The sequence below is a fragment of the Phascolarctos cinereus genome, unplaced genomic scaffold (assembly GCF_003287225.1).
Source record: "Phascolarctos cinereus isolate Bilbo 61053 unplaced genomic scaffold, phaCin_HiC Scaffold_7;HRSCAF=346, whole genome shotgun sequence".
Taxonomy (NCBI): Eukaryota; Metazoa; Chordata; class Mammalia; order Diprotodontia; family Phascolarctidae; genus Phascolarctos; species Phascolarctos cinereus.
The window spans coordinates 168,051,792-168,079,141 of record NW_027556180.1 but is presented as its reverse complement, the minus strand read 5'-3'; the positions used below and the strand labels follow the sequence as shown (position 1 = coordinate 168,079,141).

At 36.4% G+C, this 27,350-nt stretch overlaps 1 pseudogene; it reads left to right on the top strand.

The window, feature by feature from the left end:
- The first annotated feature begins 19,001 nt into the window (after positions 1-19,001).
- Positions 19,002-19,648, top strand: LOC110193418 (sialomucin core protein 24 pseudogene; annotated as a pseudogene).
- The last annotated feature ends 7,702 nt before the right edge of the window (positions 19,649-27,350 follow it).

Genomic DNA, 27,350 nt, shown 5'->3' with positions numbered 1-27,350 from the left:
ATTTTGATTCCATGGGGAATCAAATCATGCTTAGGTTGAGACTTTGGACAGTTGCATCATATGTTATTTTATTGATGATTATAATTATTCCAAAGGAACCTTGATCTACTTCAAATAATAAATTTGCTGGAATTCTATAGAGGTCTGCTGAACTTAAATTACAAAAGCCCAAGAGTCATACCTCTTATACAAAACATACTAAAGTCACTCAACAACTTAAAAAAAAAATAAGAAAAAGTGAAAAAAAAAAAGATTGATATGGATTATTAAGATCCCTTGGCTAAGCATTAAGAAAAATGTCAATTTCCTAAGTAGGAACCACAGTTTAAGAGAAAGCATAGTAAATAAAATGGAATTTTCACATTAATACATTAACCAGTAGAAAGAACTTATACATAGAAAGCCAGCTAGCTTTTGCTCAATACAAAGATGGAATGCATGTGACGGCTACTTCCACGTGGACCATTCTTCTATCCTCTGTGGACTTCCACAGTGTCTTCTTATATCCTTTATTTACTGCTCACTATCTTCCAAACTCTACTTTGTATCCTATCTATTTCTATTTATTCCTTCTCCTACATTATAAGCTGTGTGAGAACAAGAATCATTCCTTACAACTAGTGTCCCACACAGTGCCTCGAAGATAGTAGGAATTGAACTCTTGTGTTGTCAAATTCCATGGAGAAAGAGCAACGGGCCCAGGGTTGTATTTCAACTGAAAAAAGGACCAACTTGTCTAATTAATAAATACCTTTTGGATCAACACAACCAGGACAGCATGGGAAAATGAACTATGTAAATATACTACCCTGGTTGACCTGAGGGGAACAAAAGAAAATATCTAAAATCCTCTAAAACAAATTGAATTTCAATTACATGATGATGACAACTCTCTGATCCAACAAGGAAAAGAATACAGCTTTCATTTCTTTCCTTCAGAATGTTGCCTAGAGTTTAGTACTGGGTTATGAGTTGTCAGAAAATGGTTTTCTGTCTAAGGAATTCAAGGAAGTAAATGAAAATTTGATTCATATTAATGAATAGAAAAATAACCAATAATTAAAGACTTAATATATAGCAAGCACTGTGCTATGAAATGGATTATTTTAAAGGTCAATGCAACCATAACTTAAGGGCCCTTTACCTGTACCTATACTTTCCCCAAGCAGGAGATATATTTTTAATTATTAAGATTAAAATGTTTTTAAAAGTCATATGTTTATTTTTGTTTTCATCTATTACATTTTCAATTATTTGCTTATATTTTAGAGAGAACGCTGTGATTCAGATTGAAAATGAAAGGTGATTCCCTCCCCTCCCCCTCAAAAAAAATGGCTTCATAGGATTTTACACTGGAATAAAAAGGAAGTTAGAGATCACCAAACCTCCTCATTTTACAAATGGAAAATAGCTCAGACCCAGTGAGGTTACATTATTTGTGCGAAGTCACACAGCTAGTAAATAGCAGAGCTGGAATTTATGGTTTTCATCTTAGGTTTGATGTGATCATAGTTCCTCAAGATGGTGAATCACTTGGAAAGATTAGCATGACTTCCAGGGAAGGTGCCTCTGAACTACTTAAGATCTTGGTACTGCCCAGGATGTGAATTTGTATAGTGAAAATGTTTGTTAGGTCACTAAAAAAAACTTCCATTATTTTTCTTCGTAAGAACTCCTAGGAAAAGAAGATTCCCAATTCTTTTAGGATTGTTTTTCATTCAAATGAGAAAATTCTCAAAAATTACTAATACTGCGCATCATGTTTACCTTATTTTGAAGTTGGCAGGGCAATACCAATGTACCTGCAGGTCATTTCTGTTGTATCTTCAGTGAGGGTATAGCCTTTAAATTCTATGTCACAAAAATGACTGTTTCAAATACATGAAGCCCACTGAACAAAGGTCAATTCATGGATTTTTTTTTAAAGAGAAATAGAGCTTTCCATTTTTAAATACTAAAAGTGGTTTTGTCCCTGTTAACAAATACCAATTGTTATTAATTTGGTTGCTACATTTTAAAACCAGGTGTTTTAGTTTTAACTTTCTCTTGATAGGACAAAAACCTGGGAATGGGCAGTATGAAGGTAAAAACAGTAATGGGGATTTTTTGCTGACACGTTTAATAGTTCAAATGAAAAATAATTGAATACTTTGCCGGTTGAAAGTAGTTTATCACCACGGGTATTATAGTGTTTAGTGTTACTTAGTATGACCATGTTAAAGCAAGAATGGATTGCTCAGAGATTGAAGTCTATTATTTGTGGTCTAATTAGACTGCTGTTTCTTCAAGGGAAAATTCCTCTTTCTTGAAAGTAGAATGCTTTAACCAAAAAGTGTCGTGAAAGTAAATGCTTGCAATAATAAACTCTTACCTAAGGTGAAAAACATTACTATTGGGGTGGGGGTTGGAAGAGAAAGGTGGGAGGAAACCCTGCAGATAATTCAGTAGTCTGTCTATAGCTCCAGATTCCAAATATAAGTGACACTTTACTATCATCTTAGTGATATAAAATATTTTACAACTCAGTCTTGTCTTTTTAAGTTACCACTGACTGCTTTCACTATCATCTCCATGAAAATGGTCCACAAAATAGATCTATTACGAGGAAGGAGATAATAAGCAAGTTATTGGTATCTTTGGGCTCCATTTTCTAAAAACATTGCTATCCCTCTAAATGTTAATTAATATTATAAAACAAATGGGGGAAGGGGAAGTGATGTCTCCTGAACTATTGCATTTGCAAATCAATTGAACCCTGTGTTTATATTAAAATGTGCTGTCATGTGTATCCCTGACTAAAAAGAACTTTGGATGTTAAAAGTGATGCCTTCAGTACAATATAAGGTCTCCACTGTGAGTGCTGTTCATATAGTTCTGGGGATGCCTAATCTGTTTTTGTTTTGTTTTGTTTTGTTTTTTGGTGAGGGGGAGGGGATCCTATAATAATCTGATTAAAAATTTTAACATATTAAACTGTACCTTCCTATGTTCCAGGAGTACAGCATTCTCTCTCCCTGATAAAAATGTAACAAGCTGAATAGTCATTGCTTTTGTTTCCTTCATTACGAGTTTTGCTCCATTTTGGCGCTGAGATTTGCTTTACAGGGAAGTGTCTGCATACCTCCTTCCTTTTGTCTCAACCAGAGGGTTTAATAGCTAAAGTAACTGAAAAGGACTACCACCAGAAAGGCTTTGGTTTCCAGAGTAACCGTAAAAACAGACCCCAGTCTCCATGGCAAAGAGAAAAGCTATTTGCTGCAGCCTTTTCAGACCTTGAACAGACACTGACAGTTTTCCTATAATCACTGCAGATTATTTGTAGCAACTAACTATATTATAATGTTAACTATAGGAGGTCTTTGAAAATATGCAATGTAAAAAAAAGAATAAAATAAATGAAATGGTTTCCCCCCCTCCTCCATTTGACTGTGAGAATATTATCAATTTAAAATTCATAAAGTAGTTTTTTCTAATAATCCAACTCAGGATGGAGCAACCTCTATCTTTACTTTGAAAAATCGAGTAAGGTATCTCCGCCTATCTAGGGCCCTATGTACAGTCTCAGCATCAAGAATTCATTCATTTCTATGGAGGTAGTAAAGCACACAATAGTTTTATTGTATGCAATTTACTATACACTTTCTTTTCAACTACTCTAAATCAACTCTACTTTATCTTAAGTACTTGGTAGCTGCTTCTTCCTTCAGTCATTTGCAAGATATGCCCAAATTACACAATATATATTAAAAAAAAAAAGCATTACTATAATTCATGGGGCTACAAACCCTGCAATACAATTACCTAAATTACTAGTGCACATGGTAAGTGCTCCTTGTGGCTAATCATTCAGTCCTCAGTGAATTGCTTGACTTGCCAATGGTTTATTCTTACAGCAATCGCAATGGTATTCACTTTCTAGCCCACATGTTGACGTTGATCTTCACTGCTGCTAATTCCAACATGAAATGTATTTAAATTTTAACCTAAACTATATTCCCAAAAAACATCTCCTTATCTATAGAATAGGGTTAATGACTAGGTTTCCTGTGGGTTCATTATTAATACCATACCTGCAAGGTTACTTCAAATGAAAACAAAGTAAAATGTACTGACCATTCTATCTTACAGCCAGGAACACATACATGCACACATGCATATATTTTTGCAAATTAAATTAAAAACTAACCATGCTCATCCTTTACATTTATGCATGATCTAGGTATGTAAAGCATATTTGCTTTTCAAACCTTAATGTATAGTATAATTGACAGTGTTTGCAAGGATTTTATATCTGTATAAAAAGGTCTACTTAACCTAATAAATTTGGACTTAATGTTAGTTGCATTTTTATTAATAATGAAACCTTGATTTGATTTATGATTAAACGAAATATGAAAATTCCCCTTTCTCCTTAGAGAATGAATCTGAAATATGTAACATCGAAGTTCAAATGCAAAAAAACCCCAATATTATTTAAAATTTTTGTAGATCTTTAATTTTCAACATACCATAAAAATGCTGTCATTGAAGGCTTTTAAAATTGCTCTTCTTAACTAGAATATGGAAAACAAACATTATGTAATGGAAATTAGAACTTGCCTGTTTTTAAGAAGCAATTTATACCATTCAGCTTGTGGGATTTTGTTTTCACTTTGAAATTTCATACGAAACTTTTTTGGGGGGGAAAGAGGTTTTCTTGTCTCTCAGAATCAAAAAGATTTCCTGAAATGATACACAGCAGAATTAAAAATAATATGTTCAATGATGCAATGCTCTTTCATATATATAAGACCTAAGCAAGGTCTGAATTAATTCTCCCCCAAAGTATAAAAAAAAAAAGAATAAAACACAAACATGTTTTATGTTTTAAAATGCCTCATTCATATGTTAAATTAATTAAAAACATGCTGTTCTTGCCTGATAGAAAAAAAAGGGGGTGGGGGGAATGGATTAACAGGAAAAAAAAAATCAAAACCAAACCAAACCAGGTACTAAGACTACATGTAGTATAGCTTTTAAAAATACCAAATTCTTAAACATGAAATCTCAACAGAGAAAGAACTGGAAGCAGTAGTAATGCCTCATCTCTTTCACTTTTTCCTTTCCTAAGAGTGTATGTGTGTGAATTTGGCTCTCATCAAAGTGAGGGACCATTAATACACTAGCTAGAGTCAAGCAGAGTTCAGCTGAGCACTCACATTTCTGTGACAATGCACTTCAATCCAAACCCACTGTACATTATGGCCCTAGGCCTCTCGTTGGCACAGGCTCCAAGACCTGTCAAATTGGGGGTCTAGTGAGTAGAAAAGGGAAAAAAAAAAAGCAAGGTCGTGAAAGGGAGCTTCAGCAGGGGAGAGGAGGGCAAGGTAAATGTCTGTACTAGAATTTGGGTGAACCAGTAAACAGTCTATGACCCTAAATGCTATTACTTTAAATCCCACTCTATCACTTCTCCCCTCTGTCCCCAAAGTATCTATTTATCTAGCAGACAGATCTAGTGCTGTATGTCTCTCTCACATTACATGCTGGGGTTTTATAAATTGCCTAAAGATAAAAGACTTACCCTGCTGAAAAAACAGTAAGATATAATGTTGAATCTGCGCTAAAATGAAAAGTTTCCTGATACCCCTTATATATTTTAAATTGCTGTTTTCTTGCAATGAATATAATTCACTGTGTCTTTTCCAAAGTATAATTCCACAAGGGTTTTGACCAAACAAAAATGCTCTAATGATTGCAAATGGTTCAAATATTCTGTCCAGTGAGTTAAGTGATAAAAGTTTCTATGTTAAAAGAAATAATAAGTGGAATTTCACACATATTATAGTAATTGTGAAGCATCCAATTTACATAGAAATAATGTAAAAGAATTCTGACCATGATGGTTTAAGTGAATCATTACATGCATCGCTGATACATTTAGAAAACTGCAGTATGCCAGGTATGTTTCTTTTAGCATAATAAGTCTTGTAATGGAGCCTTTAAAAGCCTAAAATGTATAGTTAGATTAACCTTTCTGTTTTAAGAGATTTTTCTTTCTTTTTTTTTTCTTAAAGGAGGAGGAGAAGAAACAGGAAATCATTACAAAGTCAATTAAAGTAATATCGCTTTCCGTTAACTTGTTTCTTGGTTTCGATACATTATTTTATTTACTTTAGATTATGGTAAAAATTGGCCATTTTCCCTCCTATGTTTATGAGCTAAGAATTTCACTCAGAACCTTGGACAAGTACCAGTGGTGATTCTGAAAAGAGGATTATCTTTAGAAGTAAAGGCCGATTTCCCAAACTCTTAAGCCAGGTTTTATCCTAATATCATGAGTTGTGTGTGTGTGTGTGTGTGTGTGTGTGTGTGTGTGTGTGTGTGGGAGGAGAATTTCCAATATGGAAACTCCATTGGTGGATACATATCAGGAAGTCATCTGTAATACAATAGTTAAGAGTGCCTTTGGGGCACTAAAAACCTAAGTGACTTGTCCTGGGTCACACATATAGCTAGTACATGTTAGACACAGTATCTGAATTCAGTTCTTTCTGACCCCAAGACTAGCCCTCTAGACACTGTGCCATACTGCTCTAGAGATAAATATATACATACAATTATATTGACAGTATTATATCTGCATATGTTACATATATACATTTACTTTCATACATACAAATATATGGTATCATATGTATATACGTACATATTTTACAAAGTGCACATAGACATACATACTCATTCTAAAAGTTATATCTATAAAATATACATTATCTAGAAAGGAAAAAAAGGAGTTTTCTTTCTCTTCTTTCCACTCCCTCCTGCTCTACCCTAGCCCTATCTCTGCCTCTGGCTAACCATTTGCAACTATGATATTTCTTCATTTTAAATTGGGACTGGTTAAGTTTGTGAGTGGTTTGTTTTCACTATAGGATCACAGGATCGTAGAATTAGGACTAGTGCAGGAAGGGGCCTTAGGGTGAGTCAGTTAACAAGCACTTATCAAACACCTACTGTATGCCAAGCATCAAGTACACCTCCTCATTTTATAGATAAGGAAATTGAGACCCAGAGAGAGAGGCTGGTGACTTACCCAGAATCACATAGAGTCAGAATTGGAACCAAGTTTTCCTGACTTCAGGTCCATCACTCTATCTACTACAAGACTTAATAGAATAAATGAAGTCTTGAGAAAAATGAGCAAAGAGAATTCATCTGTCCTGTAACTCAAACATTTCACCCTGCTTTGCCATTAATTTTCAAGTTATTCATGAGGAAAAAGGGATGCTACTAGAAATTCTTATAAGTCAAATGTTCAATATTTAGTATTCTCATCCAAGGTTTGCTTGCTTTCTGCATGATCTGTTATCCTCAATGTTCTTTTCTACTTCTAGACCTCAAGGAAGTGAAAAGTAATACAGATTTATAACAAAAACAAAAAAATTAAATAAATTTCTTGCTCTCAAATCCAGCATTCAAGTGGTTAAAGTAGGTCTCAGATGAATCTGGTTTTTAAAAATAGATATTTCACATTAAAATTCAAGTATTATGTGAGAAAAAAATTCCCAAATATTCAACTTTTGGCCTTCATTTGGAAAGGTCTTGAAAGAAGAAATGAGAGCACTTTTTCAAGGTGAATGGTGATTATGAATAGTTCTTGTAGGGCAGAAAAGGTGCAAGTGAGAAACTACAAGATAAAATAAATACAGATCTCAACTAGAGCTAGTAACAAGAACCAAATAGTTTTCTGCTTATGGGCAATACAAAGTCAGCTGATATTTGCCTTAGTAGCTTGGGAATGGAAAACTTAATTGGAAACATCAAATATAATCTCATTTGACCTCCACTAAGGCAGATAACTCCCTCAAATAATGCCGATGGGCAACTCTGCTGTCATTTATAGTGTGAGAGTTTTCTGGGAGCATTGAAAACTTAAGTGACTTTGCCCATAGTTACACAGTTAGTATGTGTCAGAGACAGGACTTGAACCTAGGTCTTTCTAACCTGGCTCTCTACCATTCTGTCTTTCATTTCAAATACATTAAATAACATCAGAAAATGATTACATTTGAAAAGTAGTGTGGATATTAAGGATCATTCGGTCCAGGGGTTCTTGACATTTTTTGAGTCAGGGACCCTTTTAACAGGCTAAGACCCCTTCTCAGAATAATATTTTTAAATGGACAAAACAAAGTACATAGGGTGATGAAGGAAAGCAATTATATTCAAATGCAGTTATCAAATATATAGTATGTACATATATATAACAGAAAACAAGTTCATAGACCCTACATTAAGAACACATAATCTAATTCAACCCCCTAATTTTATAAATGAGAAAACTGAGGTCCAGAGAAATGAAATGAATGAGTAAAGAATGTCCAGCTATTTAGTTGCCAAAACTGAATTTAATTATGCAGGTCTTTTGATGCATGGTCACTTTTCTTCCCACTTTGCTAGAAAGTGTGTTAGAAGTATGAAGAAGAAATGAAAAAGTAGAAGTAAAAAGAGTACAAGAATTGGATAAAAATATGATTATCAGTAAACAGTATTCTGCCTGTTTTGGAAAACTTGCTCTAAACACTAAGAGACAGCTTAGGTGATGCAGTGGAGTGCCAGGCCTGGAGTTAGGAAGACACTTCTTCCTGAGTTCAAATATGACCTCAGCCACTTATTTGCTGTGTGATCCTGGGCAAGTCATTTAACCCTTTTTGCCTCAGTTTCCTCATCTGTAAAATGATCTGAGAAAGGACATGGACAACCACTCCAATTTCTTTGCCAAGAAAACCCCAAATGGTATCAGAAAGAATCATATACGACTGAGCAACAGTGAAAAGAAATCACTTAAGTTGGGCACTTAGAAAAAAACCAGAGGATTAATAGAGTCTTTGTCCATCACAGAACCCAAAAGGTTAAATAATTGGTGTGTCTTCTGAAACAGCTGATCAGCTAGCATATCCCAAACTCATTTACTCTGTATTGAAAGTCCCCATGATTTCTTATGCCATGAAATATGAGGCTACACCTTAGTTTCCTGATTTATAAAATGAGGGGAACGGACTAGATAAATTCTGACATCGCTTCCAGGTATGAAATTATGTGTAGAAAATTCTTTATATTGATGATTTACTTTTTACCTCCACTAGATCCCTGTAGAAATTTAAATGATTTACTTTCTAATGATCAGATGAAATAATATATGTAACGAAACTATAAGGTGAAATATACATGTTAGCTATTATCTCTGTTATTTTTAAAGGGAAGCATAGAGCCTTTAAATAAAAAAAAAAAAAGATTTACTTTCTGAGGAAACCTCTCCCAACTGCTTTTAACCTAATTTCCTGAGCAGGCAATGGCAGGTGAGCCATAACATCAGTTATTGTTGTCTTTGCTGTTGTTGTCATTGTTGAGTTGTTTCAGTCACATCCAACTCTTTGTGACCCCATTTGGGGTTTTCTTGGCAAAGATACTGGAGTGGTTTGCCATTTATTTCTCCAGCTCATTTTAGAGATGAGGAAGAACTGAGGCAATCAGGGTTAAGTGACTTGCCCAGGGTCACACAGCTAGCAAGTGTCTGAGGCTAGATTTGAATCAGGTCCTCCTAACTCCAGATACAATATCATAAATGTAGTTTAATTAAAAAAAAAGTTACTATACAAAATGTAATGGAATAAAACAAACAACAAAAACTCCAAGCACTGAATAGCAAGGAAAGACAGGGGGACAATAGTTTTCCAGGGAAATTGTAAAGGAGAAACATTTTTTAAAGGGGGGGAAGGTAAACAGCAATGAGACAGATAGTGCCTTGCAAGGGATCTGGGATGAAGGTAAAGCCTGATCCTACCAAATAAAACCATCACCTTCAGAACAAGGAGTTAAATAATTTTGAGGTAACTAGGAAGTGGGTGCTTAACGGAACTACAGCCCCTTACATATGGGTTAGTAGATTGGTCCCACACTACTTCTCTTCTACCTTCCCTTCAAGAGAGACTGAGGCAGCCAGCTCAGAAAAGACAGGACTCGATAGGAAAAACACCAAAAGGGGTTTCCCTGTGCCACCTAAGAGTAAAGACAGGGCTAAGAAGCTCCCATGCAATGAACTCAAATGGCAGCTGTGCAGAGATTTTAAAAGGTTTCAGCATTCTGTTCAACCATGGCTAGTCACGCAGCTTGTGTGAAGGAGAGATTACTCGTGTGATCTTGGACAAGTCACTATACTGAAAATCAAGAGACTTTTGTTCTAGTCTCTATTCTGCGTGATCTTGCGCAAGTGACTTTGTCTTTTCTGTTTCACCATATGTAAAAGACAGTAACTGTTATCACTATGTAAACTAAGTCCCATCCCAATTCTGAAATTTTTTATTTTTATGTTGTGATTTTTTTTCCTCTTTTTGATTCTGGCAACAACAATACAATGATTAGAATGCCCAAAAGGTTGGAAATGACTCCATGTGGAAGGAGATCTATTTCCAAACATTGTTTCATAGAAGCCAGATGGGTATAGTAAGTGGTATTGGGACAGAGTGAAAACAAGTGACCCTTTCACACAAGGTAAAAGGGGATATGGTTGTATCTGTTTATGCACAGCTAGCCTAGAGAGAGCTTGGGGAAAAAAGTCACTTAAAAGGAATGCTTCACTTCCATTGTGCAGTAAGTTAGCAACTACAGCTAAGGAAACATTATCCAATGCAGACAACAGGACTCTGGGACATGCTAGGAAAGCAACTTCCTTATCCCCTAACTCAGAGGCAAAAGATGCCAAGAGGGAGTTAGACTAATCCCTCCAACAGGCCATGACAGGCTAGTCTCCCTTTGCCTTGCCAGGAGAAACTGCTACGAAGAATGGGCAGGAGGAAAGGAAGCCATTCTGACTGTTAGGATGAGTTGTCCCTGGCTACCGAGTCAGTTGTCACAACACAGGTCTGAAAAATAAACCCAACAAGACATGCCCAAAGAGAGGGCACTCATGTTTACAACACCACAGGAGCATTTTTTCCCTATAAGTTAAGTATCTTTTGTCTGACCTAGAGTTATTCTTCAAGGGTCGAAATGGAAAAGGGCCAAATCATTATTTTAATCATCCTTTCATTCATTAGCTACAATGTTATCCTGCATACAGGACTATTACAGTTATGTGTATAATTATATCTGGAAGGGTTTGTTCATGAGAAGGCCAAGTGTTCTAGTTTATCCTGGGAGAGCTCCAAATCTGGTTCTATTCCACATAGTTCAAGGGCATACAATACTATTGGTAGGATCCTTTGAGCACAATTCCTAAAACAGACAAGAGGAGATTAGGACAATATGATTTTTGCTTCACACACACACACACACACACACACACACACACACACACACACACACACACACACGATCCATTTCATTTTGGAGTAATTTTTTGACCAAGTGGCTTCTGATCAGTCCTTTCAGGCCTAATGAGAACACCTCTCATCTTGGGTTTTTCTCTCCAGATACCACTGGAGTCAATATTCGAATTAATGAATGAAATATTTATTAAGGCTTTATTATGTACAAATCACTGTGCTAAGTGTTGTGGCTATAAATAGGAGAGTAGGAATATAATTTTAGGAAAATGAGCCCCTGCTCATATTCCTAATGGGGAACACAACAAATAGGAAAGCTCTCAAATGCAAGTCAGTTGGAAAGGTCCCATGGTTTTTAAGATGAAGCAGCAAAGCTATTAATGCCTTGACTTTAACGTCACTTCCATGATAAAATGGTATTAGTTTCTGACATCAAGCCATTTGACATGGTCAAAGATGTTGGTTGCAAGACTTTCTTTTCTGAGTCTTCAGTATCTGGGGCTATAGCACCTGCAGGAGTAGTAGCCAGGTTGCATCTCAACAGGCCCAATTTAAGACCAACTCTAGATAAGAGACCTAAAAAAAGGCTTACACCAAATCCTGGTTGTGAATATGGCAGCACCATGTGAACAGAACAGTTTGCTGTTATTTATTTCTAGTTCACTAGTTTGCTTCAAAATAGTGTCCTTTGCTGCTGTTGAGTTGTTTTTCAGTCATATCTGACTACCTGTGAACCCATTTGGGGTTTTCTTGGCAGAGATACTGGAATGGTTTACCATTTCCTCCTCCAGGTCCTTTAATAAATGAGGAAACTGAGGCAAACAGGGTTAAGTGACTTCCCCAGAGTCACACAGTTGCTAAGTGTCTGAGGCCATGAAGATAAGTCTTCCTGATTCCAAGACAATGCTCTAACTATTGTGCCACCTAGCTGTCCCACTGTTCTAACAAGTCACAAAAATTTAAAATCATGGATGATTAGAGTAAAGGGGGACCTTACATTCAGTGGAACAATAAAAAGAACACTGACTCTTCACTTGGATGACCTAGGTTCAAATTCACCCTCATACCCTTGAAATTAAGTTACCTTAGAAAAGTCATGTAACTCCTCTTGATCTCAGTTTCCTTATCCATAAAACGTTAGATGGGCCTCAATCACCTCTAAAATCCCTTCCAGTTCTGGTCCTGTGATTCTCTGAGACTATCTTGTCCCATCATTTTGAAGGGGCCCAGAAAATTCTGAGGCCCAGAAAATTTTGTTAATCTTAAAGCACTATAGACAGAGGTAGTTAAGTGGCACAAGAGATAGTGCTGGACCTGGAGTCAAGAAGACCTAAGTTCAAATCCCACTTCAGACACTGACTAGCTATGTGACCCTGGGCTAGTCACCTGACCTCCCTTAACCTCAATATTTTCACCTGTAAAATGAGGCTATCAATAGCACCTATCTCTCAGGGTTGTTGTGAGGATCAAATAAAAAATTATTAAAACTCTTTGCAAAATTTAAAGTGCTATATAAATGCTAACATATCATATCACCTACTATTATTATTATTAAGGAAATATGACTAGATGGTTGTTATTTTGGTATAGATCTAAGATTCCCAAGTGCACAAAAGTTACCCATTCAATTGGCATACTTGTTTTTGAAGTTAAATTCTCCAAAGTGATCAATGTGTTATTTTAGTCCTCTGTGATTAAGAGAAAATACATCCTTTCAACGAGAAATCTCTGTGTGATTTTTCAGGACAAAGTTCACCAAAAGACTTTATAGAAAATAAAAAAAAATTCTTAGGGTTTCCAAGTTTGGTTTTACTTAAAAAGGTGACTAGTGGCCCCCTTAAGAGCTCTCTAATACCTTTGGTTAACCTAAGAGAAATGCTTCTGATATTTCACATGTTCCAAACTCAGTTTTCTTTTCTGTAAAGTGAGAGGGTTAGATTAAGTTTTATCTAAGATCCTTTTGAACTCTAACATTTTATAACTCTATAATTAAGACTAAGAAAGGAGGAATCTTCTTCTTCTTCTTCTTCTTCTTCTTCTTCTTCTTCTTCTTCTTCTTCTTCTTCTTCTTCTTCTTCTTCTTCTTCTTGTGCCATGACACTCTTAGAAGCTAGTTAATAGTAAGGTGCTTGATTTTCATATACTTGGTTGCATTTATGGAGGGTCAGGCTCTTGTCCACAAAGTGATTTTCTCTAATTTGAAAAAATTCACCTTACATTTGGAAAGCACCTGCTATGTATAACAGATTGTTCCAGGCAGGCAATAGGGAAGCTAAGGGAGCTGCTGCACACAAAGAACTTAGGATTTAAGTGAAGGGCTGAGGCGAGGGTATAGAAAATGACGCATCCTCAAATTATATTATAAATAAGAATTTAAGTATAAAGGAGAGGTCCAGGCAAAGTGTTTCAAGAAACTCAAGGAGGGAAACATCACTTTTGGCTGGAATATCAGGGAAATAACTTCCTGAAGGCCTCTTGTTCTCAGTACAAGTAATGCTTTAATCTCAGACCTGTTGCTGTAACATAGAAAGGGATAACTATATCGGGTGTGGTGAAGGGGAGTTGCAGGATGATGTGGGAAAGTGCAATACTGGTGACCTTTCTCGAGTTTGGGTGCTAGCGACTAGCTTGGGAGTAAGGGGTGGCTAAGGTTCCCTAGATGGCATAAATTCCTGGGGACACTTTGGGGAAATGCCTCATCAATCTCTTCTTCTGAAGACTCCATGATCTGCCGGAATTTGATTCAATTTCCTCTTCTGTTATTAGTTATTCCTAAGTTTCCCAGGCTAACAGGCAATAAGGGCAACATTTTCACACTTTATTCTCCCTACCCTGACATGCCTGAGATTAAGAGTTTTTTAGAAAACTGTTAGAAATAATGAAGAGAAAACAAAAATATGTACTTCCTATTTCCCACTCATCCAGTGCTTAACCCTGTTTGCCTCGGTTTCCTTATCTGTAAAATGATCTGGAGAAGGAAATGGCAAACCACTCCAGTCTCTTTGCCAAGAAAACCCCAAACTAGGTCACAAAGAGTCAGACACAATTGAACAACAAAAATTTCCCACTCCCAGTTCTCTTTTTCCACTTAGATTCTTAAAGGAAAAACAGAGGGATGATATGCACTCAAAGATATATAAATATGTTACCAAAGGTCATACAGGTAGCAATGGCAGAGCTGGAGATGAGCCATCATTCACTCTTTACACACCCAAAGACTGCTTCCCCATCCCGTCCTCCCCACACAGTCAGGAGTAAAGGAATGAATTAAGTCTCATCTTCGTGCTCTGCAAGAAGGGAATCCAAAGCAGCATTTGGGGACTATAGCAGTTAAAAAGGAAGAGGAAGGAAGGAAGGGAAATTCTACACCACAACACCTAGAAAGGAAAGTTCCTGTGATCACCTGGCTCAGGCCAGCCATTACAGAGTTGAACCCTAAAACACTATTCAAATGAGAATTATTTTTATGTGCCTATGTGATAACTATTTTATCCAGACATATGTGAATCAGAAATTAACCTTTTTCTTCTTTTCTCTTCTTTACTGAGAAAACTCCTTAAAGAATAGCCCATAAAACTAAAAGGGAAACTATTGGTCTCTCTTTGGCTTGAACTTATTTTCTTGGCAATCCATCTTTAGTTAGACTGTCTTTTTCTTATCCGACTGCAAAAGTGAATGATGAATCTGGCGTCAATGAGACAGACTATTTCCTTTCATATTTTCAATGAGAATAATGACAATATTAAGATAAGGTTCAGTAGTTTTATTTGTACATCCTTTACAAATTCCATAGCTAATAGTATTTTATGAGTCTCCTTTGAAACCAGAATTGTCATATAATGATTGACTGATTTAGATGAGAGAGAGTCCAGATCTATGATTTCATTGATATTCACCTCCACTAAGGCAGGTCAGCCACTCTTGTGTAATTTGTAATCTCACACAGATGCCTAGAGGAACTGAGAGGTTTAGTGAGTTTGCCCAAGGTCACATTGCTGTCCAAGTGATCTGATCACATCATCTACCTCCTCAAAAAACTCAATTGGTTTCCTGTCAACTATAGGATGAGATAGAAACCTCTTCTCATTGGCATTTAAATCTCTTCACAAGTATCCCCTTCCTTCTTTCCGGTCTTCTTACATAGTGCTACTCTTTATCTGCTCTGTGAGCATGTGGTACAAGACCATTTGCTGTTCCCTGTTCTACTCCATCTCCCATCTCTCTGCCTTTGTGTTACTGTCTGCCATGCCTGAAAGGCTCTCCTTCACTTTATCCTCTAGGAATTCCTGTTTTCCTTCATGCTTAACTGTAAACGAAGCTTTTCCTGATCCTCCAAGTTTATTTGTATATTGCCTCCCCCAAAACTACCCAGAATTCAGTGTGTGTGTGTGTGTGTGTGTGTGTGTGTGTGTGTGTGTGTGTGTTAGTAACAAAGGACCAACCAATGGCATCCCAGACATTTGACTGGTGGCTTCTCGAGATTTACGTCAGAGGATCTACAAGTATTTTACGGTTTTCTAATACTCTTACTCTGTGGCAAAGAGAGGTCTTTTGATTGACAGCTATGCTAGAAGTGGGTGTGCATAAAAAAGGGCCCAGTGACTCAACTATGTTCTCTTTCTCTGCAGTAATCAAGGTAAGGGTTGCTGTAAGTCTCCAGACAAGGAAAAAAAGGTAGTAGTTGTGGTTTTGTTGCCAATTTCCTACACATCCACCAAGGCCAACACATGGCCATGACCACCTCTCTTTTTTTGGCCCAGGAATTTTTTCTTTCCTGCTGATAAAGGAATAAGTATTGGAGGAGGAATGGATTAAGTCCCAGAAGTGTTAATCTCAGAGTGCACATAAATGTGGCCAACCAGATTAAAATTTAATCAGGAAAATGTATAATAAAATAAAGAAAAATACAATACAATATAATGTTAATTTGTGGTTTTCTAAGTGAACATGTAGACCACAGGGATTCATTTCTATTTGAGTTTGACCCCTTTGGACTAGGCTGGAACTTAGTCAATTATATGAGGGAAACACTAACTGTTAATTTATTGATGTGGGAAAAATGTAGCAATAGAAAGATGCCTCCATTCTTCTCTAAACCATTTTGAAATAACTCTGCAAATCAAATTCTGGACTGACAGAGTAAATAAAAAGTAAGGGAACCTGGGAAACATAAAGAGATCACAGGGGACCCCAGTGTTAGTAGTGGACACAGCAACAGACACTGTTGCCAGTGACTATACCAACTTCTGGGCCATGGTTCAAAGGAAGAGAAGAGCACTTTTTGTCAAGAGGGAGTGGGAGCCCTGAAGGGCAACATAGCTTTTGGTAACGAGGAATCAGGGACCCTGAGGAATAGTATAATTTCTTGCCCCAAAGGATTAGGGGCCCTAAGGAATAGTATTGATTGCAATCTAAAGGGATCAGAGGCTCCCCTTAGGTAAAGACCAGAGTGAAGACCAGGAAAGCAGTCATCACACCTCTCACCAGATCACACCACCTCAGAAGCACCAAAAGCTTCCAAACACCCAGAACTAGCTCTGAAAAAAAAAAGTGCACAAGAGCCTGAAGCTTGATTCAGCATCCCTACCCTCATGCAAGAAACAGAGCCCAACTTTAATATAAAGTTCAAAATCAAGAAATAGGGTAGAAAAAAAAAACCTGGCCATAAAAAGCTACTATGATGACAGGGAAGATAAAGACTCAAACGCAGAAGAAAACAATGAAATCTAAACACATACAAGCAAAGCCTCAAAGGGAAAAAAAAAACAAATCTAACACAAATCTGAAAAAGAAGTCCTGAAAGAGCTAAAAAGTGATTTTCAAAATCAAATAAGAATTGTAGAGGAAAAAATTGGTAAAGAAATGAGAGCAAAGGAAGAAAATTAAGAAAAGCCAATTAACAAGCTTGGTAAAGAGCCACAAAAAATACTAAAGAAAATAGCACCTTAAAAAAAAAAGCAGAATTAGCCAAATAGAAAGAGGTACAAAAGCTCACTAAAGGAAATAATTCCTTAACAATTAGAATTGGACACATGGAAACTAATAACTCCATGAGACACCAAGAAACAATAAAACAAAGTTTAAAAAATGAAAAAAATAGAAGAAATATGAAATATCTTATTGGAAAAACAACTGACATAGAAAATAGATCAAGAAGAGACGATTCAAGAATGATCAAAAAAGAGCCTAGACATCATACTTCAAGAAATTATAAAGGAAAACTTACCCAATATCCAAGAATCAGGGGGTAAAATAGAAAATGAAAGAATACATTGATCGATGCCTGAAAGGGATCCCAAAATGAACATATCATAGACAAATTCCAGAGTTCACACATTGAAGAGATAATATTTCAAGTAGCCAGAAGTAAACCATTCAAATAGTGTGGAGCTATAGTTACAATCACACAAGATTTGGCAGCTAACGTGTTAAAGAAGCAGGTAGTTTGGAATATGATATTCTGGAAGGCAAAAGAGCTGGGATTACAACCAAGAAAAACATACTCAGAAAAACTGAGTATAATAATCCAAGGTGGGGGGGGGGAATGGATATTTAATGAAACAGAGGACTTTCCAGCATTCTTGATGAAAAGAACAGGAATGAATGGAAAGTTTGACTTTTAAATACAAGAATGAAGAGAAGCATTAAAAGGTAAACATAAAAGAAAAAGCATAAGGGACTCAGTAAGGTTAAACTATTTATATTTCTAAATGAGAAGATGATACATATAATATCTAAGTCCTTTATCATTAGCAAGACAGTTAGAAGGATTCTACATAGGAAGAGTGTGTGGCAGTGAGTCACTTGTGTTGGGATGATGTAAAAAATGGATAGGCAAGAAAGAAGGATGCACTGGAAAAATAGGGTAGGGAGAATGGGAGAGGAAGAATCAGGAAAATTATCTCACATAAAATAGACATGCAAAAAAAGAGCTTTTATACTGGACGGGGGTGGGGTGGCCAACACTTGAACCTCACTCATATCTAAATTGGATCAAAGAAGGAAAATATATGTACATACTCAACTGGTAATAAAAATCTATATTACGCTAAAGGGAAGTATGAGAGGAAGGAGTAAGAGAAAGAAGAGGTGATAAAAGAGAGGGCAGATAAAAGAAGGTAAAGTTAGAAGCAAAACAGACTTTAGAGGAGGCACAGGATAAAAAGAGAGAAAAGGATAAACAGAAAAATAGATTGAAGAGAAATTCACAATTAGTAATCATAGCTACGGATATGAATGGAATGAACTCACGCATAAAATGGAAGCAGATAACAGAAAGAATTAGAAACTAGAATCCAACAACATGTTCCTTAGGAGAAACATATTTGAAACAGAGACACATGCAGAGTTAAAAATAAGGGGTTGGAGCAGATTCAGAGGTAAAAATCATGATCTTAGACAAAGCAAAAGTAAAAATAGATTCAATTAAAAGGGATAAGTAAGGAAACTACATATTGCTAAAAGAAACCATAGACATGAAGTAATATCAATATTAAATATATATGCACTAAATTACATAGCATCCAAATTCTTAAAAAGTTAAATGAATTATAGGAGGAAATAGATCACCAAACTATATTAGTAGTGGAACCCACCTTTTACCTTTCAGAGCTAGATATATCTAGCCATAAAATAAATAAGAAGTCAACGAGATAAGTAGAATGTTAGAAAAATTAAATAAGATAGTCCAGCGCCATGAACGGGATGCGGGGGCCCTCCAGGCCGCTCTTCTGGGCGGCCGCCACCTGCCTGTATGCGTGCTGAGCACGGCCGAAGCCTTAGCGCCTACGGCCAACTTCAACGAGTCCTCGTCAGTGCCGCCCACGGTGTATGCCACTCACGACTCCACGACGAAGGCCCCTCCCGATCCTAGTCCAAAGCCCACCCCGACGCCCACCCCGGCGCCCACCCTGACCCAGGCTCCGGCACCAGAAAGCTGTAAAGAATACACTAATTGCAGTCCCTGTCTTGAGAGTAAAAACGCCACATGCTTTTGGACAGTTTGTAATGGTCCTGGCTACTGTTCAGAAAATGCAGCAACTTCACATTGCGCTGTTGTTAATAGCTCAAGTAACTGTTTAGTGGAACCTACTGCCAATCCATCTCCAACTAATACTACAGCCAAACCTTCACCTGCAGCCTCAACTACCCCAGCTGTCACCACAGTTGTGACATCAGGTGCATCAAACACAACTGTGATTCCCACCCCTTCTACAAGAAAATCTAGTTTTAATACAGCTAGTTTCATTGGAGGAACTGTTCTCGTGCTGAGTGTACAGGCTGTAGTTTTCTTTCCCTTTAAATTTTGCAAGTCCAAAGAACGAAACTACCGTACTCTTTAAGACACAACATTATAACATGGACTAGTAGTTTATTTGTGCAGTTTATTGAAACCAAAATATTACCTTTTGAGATGTCCTACATGGAAGACAATGTTTCAAAATCTTTAAATCTCCAAAGGATGAATATAGGATATTATGGAGCATCTTCCTTGAAGAAAAAGCAATTCAATCACTTGTACTCAACAGGAATACTTAAAATATTCTGTATGAATCCTTGTGTCTAGCTGTCTTTTATTTTAAGTGGCTGCTGCTGTGGGACTTTTTTTTCCCTCTTACCATGACATTCCTAATATAGTTTTATTTTTTTAAATTTGGTGGACTCAACTGTCCTGAGCTGACAGTTTCATAACTGCCAGCAGTTTAAATTTAGTCATTTTAAAGCCTAAAAGCTGCATTATTCCCATTTTCACTCAGGATGTAAGTTGATAGACTAAATTGTGAGAAGAATGTGCCAAATGATCAGCTGGTGGATTTTTGACTATTGGTCCAAAAGTGGAATTAATTTATGGGAAAACAGTACTCTTAGTGTATATCCTTGAAGTGGAATTTAGTGCTTGACAAACCCGTATTTTTTTTTTCTACATTAGAAATAAGATGCCATACAGGAAGTTACATTCCAGATTTAATGCAAAGGGTACAAACCATAAATACGTAGCAGGTTATTGTCCATTCTTTAAAAGCACCTTATCATTGGGGAAACAAAGAACAGTGCCTTAAATTAAAGACAAGGCAAAAACAAAGAAGACTGTAACTTTAAATGTCTATGTGATTTGTCATTTTTCATTAAGAAAGGTAACATGGGCTTAACTTTCTGATCAGCAGTAACATGCACTCAAATTTGGTAGAAACTCAGCAACATGTTATTACATAATTTAAAAGTCTCAGCTACTTAATTTTGAAACTAAAGAATGTTATAGGAAGTTGAAAGCATTCATAAGTTAAATTCTTCAATATTTTTGTGTGTGTGTCTGCTAAAATATTTTTAGGAGATTTTATTTTTAAAGGTACAGGATAATTTTAGGGAAAATATTAGGCATATCTTGCTTTCCATTTATTTTCTAGAAGTTCTTTGTATGTAGCTGCTGTACCTTTTAAGCATTCCAATTAAGCTTTCATAGAAATTTTTAATTTGCTATAAGGCAAGGAGGAAACAAGTATGAGTTTGAGAATCATTCACAAGTTCATTCCTTATTAAAAAGAGACAATCAGAGTTTTCAGACAGTACATATGACTGGTGAAATTTCAGGAAATGACAGGTTTTTTTGTGTGTTAGAGCAGATTCCTATAGGTCTTAGAATTGTTTCATGGTGATTCCCCTTAAGATGATTTTTTTTTTAAAATCCCTGTACCTATAAGGGAACACATGCTTTGGAATACATGTTTCATCTAATACTAATTTTTGCAATCTCAGAACAAGTTAGCATTTTTAATAAAGGTTTTTCTTACAGTCTTTTTTCTCCATCGATATTCAATTGCATTTGGCTAATAAGAGGCTTTAAAATAGGGGTTTTTTTTCTAGTTCATTCTTATATTTGTCATTTGGTACTTGGTGGCTTGTTTCTAGCGCTACTGCAGCAGCACATGGCATTGCATTGATTTATTTTTTGGTGGGGGTGGCAGAACAACTGAAAACCCTTAATTATTTGAATTACATTAAAGGTTTCTAAAATAAAAAAATAAATAAATAAGATAGACCTCTGGAAAAAACTAAAAGGGAATACAAAAGAGTATACCTTTTTCTCAGCTGTACATGGCACCTTCACAAAAATTGACCATGTATTAAGGCATAAAAATCTCACAATCAAATGCAAAAAGGCAAAAATATTAAATTCATTCTTTTCAGCTCACAATGCAATAAAAATTACATTCAATAAAGAGCTACAAAGGCCACTAGATTTTACTGGGGGGGAGTGTGACATGATCAGACCTGTGCTTTAAGAAAAGTCACTTTGGTGGCTGAATGGGGAAGATGAGTTGGAATGGGGAGATATTTGAGGTAATCAGACTCACCAGCAGGGTATTGGAATAGTTTAGATGTGAGGTGATGAAGGCCTGTACTAAAGTGGTGACAGTGTCAGAGGAGAGAAGAGGTATGTTTAAGAAATGCAGTAAAGGTGAAGTTGACAAGCCTTGGCAACAAACTGAATATGGAGGATGAGAGATAGTGAGGAATATAGAATTACATCTAGGTTTTGAGCCTGAGGAGCTGGTAGGATAGTGTTGCCCTCTACAGTAAAAGGGAAGATAGGAGGGGTGTAGGGTTCAGGGGAAAGACAAGAGTTTGGTTTTGGAAATGCTGACTTTAAGATTTTTATTGGACATCCATTTTGAGATATCTGAAAAGTAGTTGGATACGGCAAAAATCCATAGGAGCAGCTGAGATCATGAAGTGAAGTGGTATAGAGGGAGAAGAGAAGAGAACCCATGAGGGTCCTGAGGGACATCTACGGTTAAAGGGAGCAATCTGGGTGAAGATTCAGCAAAGGAGACTGAGGAGGAGTGGTAAGATAGGTTCAAAATAGAATTTAACTTCTTTCTTCTCAAACCCTCCTCCCCATTCAACCTTTCTATTATTGTTGAAAGTACCACCATTGTCCCAGTTTCTCAGGTTCAAAACCTTGGAATCTTCCTCAATTCCTCAGTCTTACTTATCCTACCTATACAAATTTTGGTGTTTTTCTTCTGGACATCCTACAATTTGTAAATGAGTTTTCTAAAATGTGGTACCCAGAATAGAACACAATATTCCATAGATAGTGCAGAGCAAAGTACAGCAAGGTTTTATGTAATTTGTCAGCTTGAGAAGTATACTTTATACACCTTCATTTAAGTCATAGACAAAAACATTAAATAGACCAGGAGCAAGGACAGAGCCCTGGGCCACCTTGACGTCAGGGACTGGTTCATCTAGGATCTAGCAAGGTGCTTGGCACATGATAGACTTTTTTATAAATGCCTACTGGATTCTTTTATCCATTAATCATTATTTTGGGCACCTAGTTCCAAATTCAACTAGTTTCCAAACCACCTAACTTTATTTTCATCAAATCTAAATCTCGGAGTCTTGACTGCTAGGATACTGTGAGAAGTTTTCTCAAATACCTTGCTGAAATTCATGTATATTATGTGAATGAGTCAAGCTATAGATTTTAAGGAATAGAAATTAAACAGCATATGCTTTAAACGTAAATCTACAGGGTTTATTGACAATATACAAATCAACAGAAAAGAAGATCTGATACGCTCTAATGGAATCCCTATTTATTAGCAGTCTGCTTGGTCCCTGAGAAGCAAGCAGCACACACAATAGTTGCAGGATAATCAGCCTCATAAGTTTAATTCTTAGAAGGGCAAAAGGAACTGGAACTTTTTTTTTTCTAAATGCAACAGCTTATAGTAAGCAAACCCAAGGTATCTTTAAAAGAAGCCAATTATAAGGAAGCTAGATAAGGATGTACACAGAGGTTAGTAGAGATCCTTTGGTATAGTAGAAGTTGTCCTCTTTGTCCATCTTTCTAACTGCTCTCTGGGAGAAGGGGCCAAGGCCGCCCAGATCATATCACTATTTATTTGATATTCCCCTGATCTCCCAGTCTAATAACCCTGTCAAAAAAGGAAATGAGGTTTTCTGCCATGACCTGTTCGTGATGAACTCATGCTAGCACTGTGGAAAACTCCCTTTAGTAATTCATTCTAAAATCTCACTGGAAGTGAAGTTGGCTTCACTGACACATAGTGCGAAGAATTCATCATCCTATTCTTCCTCTTTTTTAAAAAACATTTGGACTATTTACCTGTCTCTTGTAGTGTAACACTTCTTTTCACCATGATTTTTGAGATATCATTTATGAAACACATCATCCACCAGTTCCTTTATTACTGCAAGAGGTAGTTTGTCTCAGTTTGGTGAAAGATATCAAGATGTCTAGGGTACCTTTGACCCAGAAATACTGTCATTGGTCTACATCCCAAAGAGATAAAAGAAAAGGGAAACGGACGTATGTATACAAAAATAAATTATAGCAGCTCTTTCTGCGTGGTAAAAAAAAATTGGAAATCAAAGAGATGCCCATCAACTGGGGAATGGTTGAACAATTTGTGGTATATGATTGCGATAGAATACTATTATGCTATAAGAAATGATGAGCAGGATGCTTTCAGAAAAACCTGGGAAGACTTACATGAACTGATGCAAAATGAAGTGAGGAGAATCTGGAGAACATTGTACACAGTAACAGTATAGTAACAATGATCGATTGTGAAGGATTTAGCTACTCTGATCGAGAAAATAATCCAAACCAGTTCCAAAGGACCCATGAAGAAAAATGCTATTCACCTCCAGGAGAGAATTGATGAACTCTGAGTATAGATCAAAGCATACTTTTTCTCACTTTATCTTTCGTGTGTGTGTGTGTGTGTGTGTGTGTGCGCAATATAGATCATATGGAAATGTTTCACATGACTTCACATGTAGAATTGATATCAAATTGCTCATCTTCTCAGTGGATAGGGAGAGGCAGAAAGAAGGAAGAGAATTTGGAACTCAAATTCTTTTTAAATGAATGTTAATTTAAAAATACATAATTGGGAAATATTAAATGAAATAATAAAAATACAACTTCCAAAAGTTCTTGCATTTACTTAACTAGATATCTTCTGCATCTCAATGCTAGAGTTTGAAAGCTTGGTCGAATATTTAAGTGTTTTTGAAATGATATTTAATTCAAATGGTTACCAATTAAATCATATTTTGGGTGTACTCAAGTGATATCAACGTTTAAAATAAAATGTTGGTGAATCCTTTAAAAAAGATTTCATGGGTAACAGAGAATGTGACAAGATATCTAGAATATATGGATATGAAGCATGGTCCTGAGGTTAACTATATTTGTTTTGTGCATACATATATGTAGAAAGTGATCTGTCCAAATTATATAGATATAGATATAAGTATGCATATAGATGTGATTGTGGATATAGAAGTAGATATAAATAGATATGGAAATGGAGATAGAGATACAGAGAAACAGACAGATAGTCAAATAGTCCACATTCAATGGCCAAGCAAGCGCTGCAAAGTTCCAAACCTTCCTGGAATGTATTTCTTCCACACTCGGGCCACTTAGAAGCTCTAGCTTCATTCAAGATTCAGCTCAAGGGTTACCTTCTACAGCAACACATTCCTGATCTCCCTCTACCACTGTTCCTTGTTTTTTCCCTCCTTCATAAACAGTAACAAGAATTACAATGAAGTTAAATGTGTAGCAGGGGAAATACATGCTGGAATATGGGCATAAAGGCTAGTTCCTGCTTACCTACACCTCAATGAATTAGTGTGAACCCTGCTTCATTTTTATGTTGCTGTTAAAAAAAAAGTCATAATCTTTTCCATTATTCTGTGTCTAGTTTTTTAACATGTCATCGTGAACATCATCATCACTATTATCATCATGATAAAGTAGGCTATATTTATAGAGTTCACAAAAACATGGATGGATGGATAGATAGATAGATAGATAGATAGATAGATAATAGATGTGACAGATTTATTTCTGTCCATATATGTGTATGTACATGTGTGTTCACAAAATAGATTATAAAATACTTATAAAATATATATGTGTATGTATATGCATATATATTTATTATGTCATTTGCTGTTACAGCTCAGTAATGGCTAAAATAAGGGTAAACCTAGACTGATAGAGCTGGTTTATTTGATTAAAATCTGTCTGATCTATTAAACTATATTTTTCAGTTGATGAAGTTTATGAGATCAGTAAAGGATAGAAGACCGGTGGGCCATGGCCACCTCTTCAGGAATAAGATCATTCTTGAAAATATCTTTTATCCCACATATAGGCCTCTGAGAGGGTGAACAAGAAAGCTTCCTGCCAGCACATAATTGGTTTTATTAGTAGTTCCTAATGTTCAAAGCCAAAACATTCCTGAAAATGAAGTAAACCATTGATGGCAAGAGCTGAAACTTCAGCTAACTTTCCATTTGACCTGAACTAAAAAATTATGTCTTTCTCATTTCTTCCTCTTGAAGAAAACAGAAAATGGACAGATGAAACCCGATTCTCTTCTGTGTCTAAGACACTGTCTAGAAATAGACTTTTAAGGATTTGAATTAAGTTCGTTATTTTTTAAAGGACCATAGGGACCAATTTGAGCAGAGTTAATGTATCTCCCTAACTGAGAATAATATGATAAGTATGTTATAGTTAAAGTTATATCGTGACAGTTACAGACAAGAGAAATAAGGATCTGAGGCAGAATGGGAAAGCATTGGTCAGCATACCTAAATTCTAGCCATCCCTAAGAAAAAGGTTCTCTTTCAATGAGAAAGGTTAAAATACAGGAAGTGAGTGGGAATGGGGATGAGTTATAGTATCCTAAGGTAATGACAGTCACCATCCAATCAATCAATCAGCAAGCATTTATTAAGCACCTACTGTGTGCCAGATACTATGTTAGGCACCAATGAGACAAAAAATAAACTTTAAAATCCCTATTTGTAAGAAGCTTACATTCGAATAGTGCATATATAAGGATGTGTGTATATATGTGGGTAGACAGATAGACAGACATGTATACACATATATGCACATATATGTACACATGGGAAAGGGAGAAGGGAATAAGCATTTATATAGCACCAACTGTGTGTTAGGCTCTGTGCTAAGTGTTTGTTTGTTTATTTTGTTTTTGAAAGGCAGTTGGGGTTAAGTGACTTGCCCAGGGTCACACACACCTAGTAAGTGTCAAGTGTCTGAAGCTGGATTTAAACTCTGATCCTCCTGATTCCAGGGCTAGTGCTCTATCCACTATACCACCAACTGCCCCTCGCTTAGCGCTTTTTATAGATTTTTTTTCATTTTATCCTCACAACAACCCTTGGAGGTAGCTGCTATTATTAAACCCCATTTTACAATTAAGGAAATTAAGGCAAATGAAGCATAAGTGATTTGCCTGGGGTCGCAGATATTAATGTCTGAGAGGTCACATTTGAACTCAGGTCTTCCTGCCTCAAAGAACAGCACTCTATTCATCATACCACCAGCTACCTATGTATAGAGGGCAGGGAGCAGGAAGGGGGGGGTAGAGATGCAATATAGTTAAAACTTAAAACTGCAGTAAGACTTTTGGAACACCCTGCATATTTCTCTGTATTTAAATAAAGAGAATAATTATGAATTTTGTTGGTTCCCATTCTACTTGTACCAGTTGGAGCAAACCCCTGCATAATAACAATTATTTATTAAACGTTTACTATGTGCAAAGCATTTTACCAGCTGCTCAAGGTACATATGTGAAATGACACTCTCCTTAATTAGCTGACATCTAATAGGGACCATGTAACATACAGAAGTAAGAGTGACACTAGGTAAAACACGATCAGGGCAAAAGAAGGCTTCACATCAAAACGACCTTAAAAGATTTGAGAAAAGAAAGATCATTTCCAGATGAGGGGAATCAGGAAGGGATTCATACTAGAGAAAGGACTTGAACCAGACCATGAAGGAAAAGAATTTCAAGATAGGAAGATGCAGAGAGAGAGCACATTCCAACATGAATGCACACAGAAAGAAGGACAGGACAAATTGCAGAACAGTTAATTATACAGTTTGACTGGAATGTAGAATGTATAAAGGGAAATAATGGGAAATGAATCTGGACGGGCAGGCTGGAGACAGAC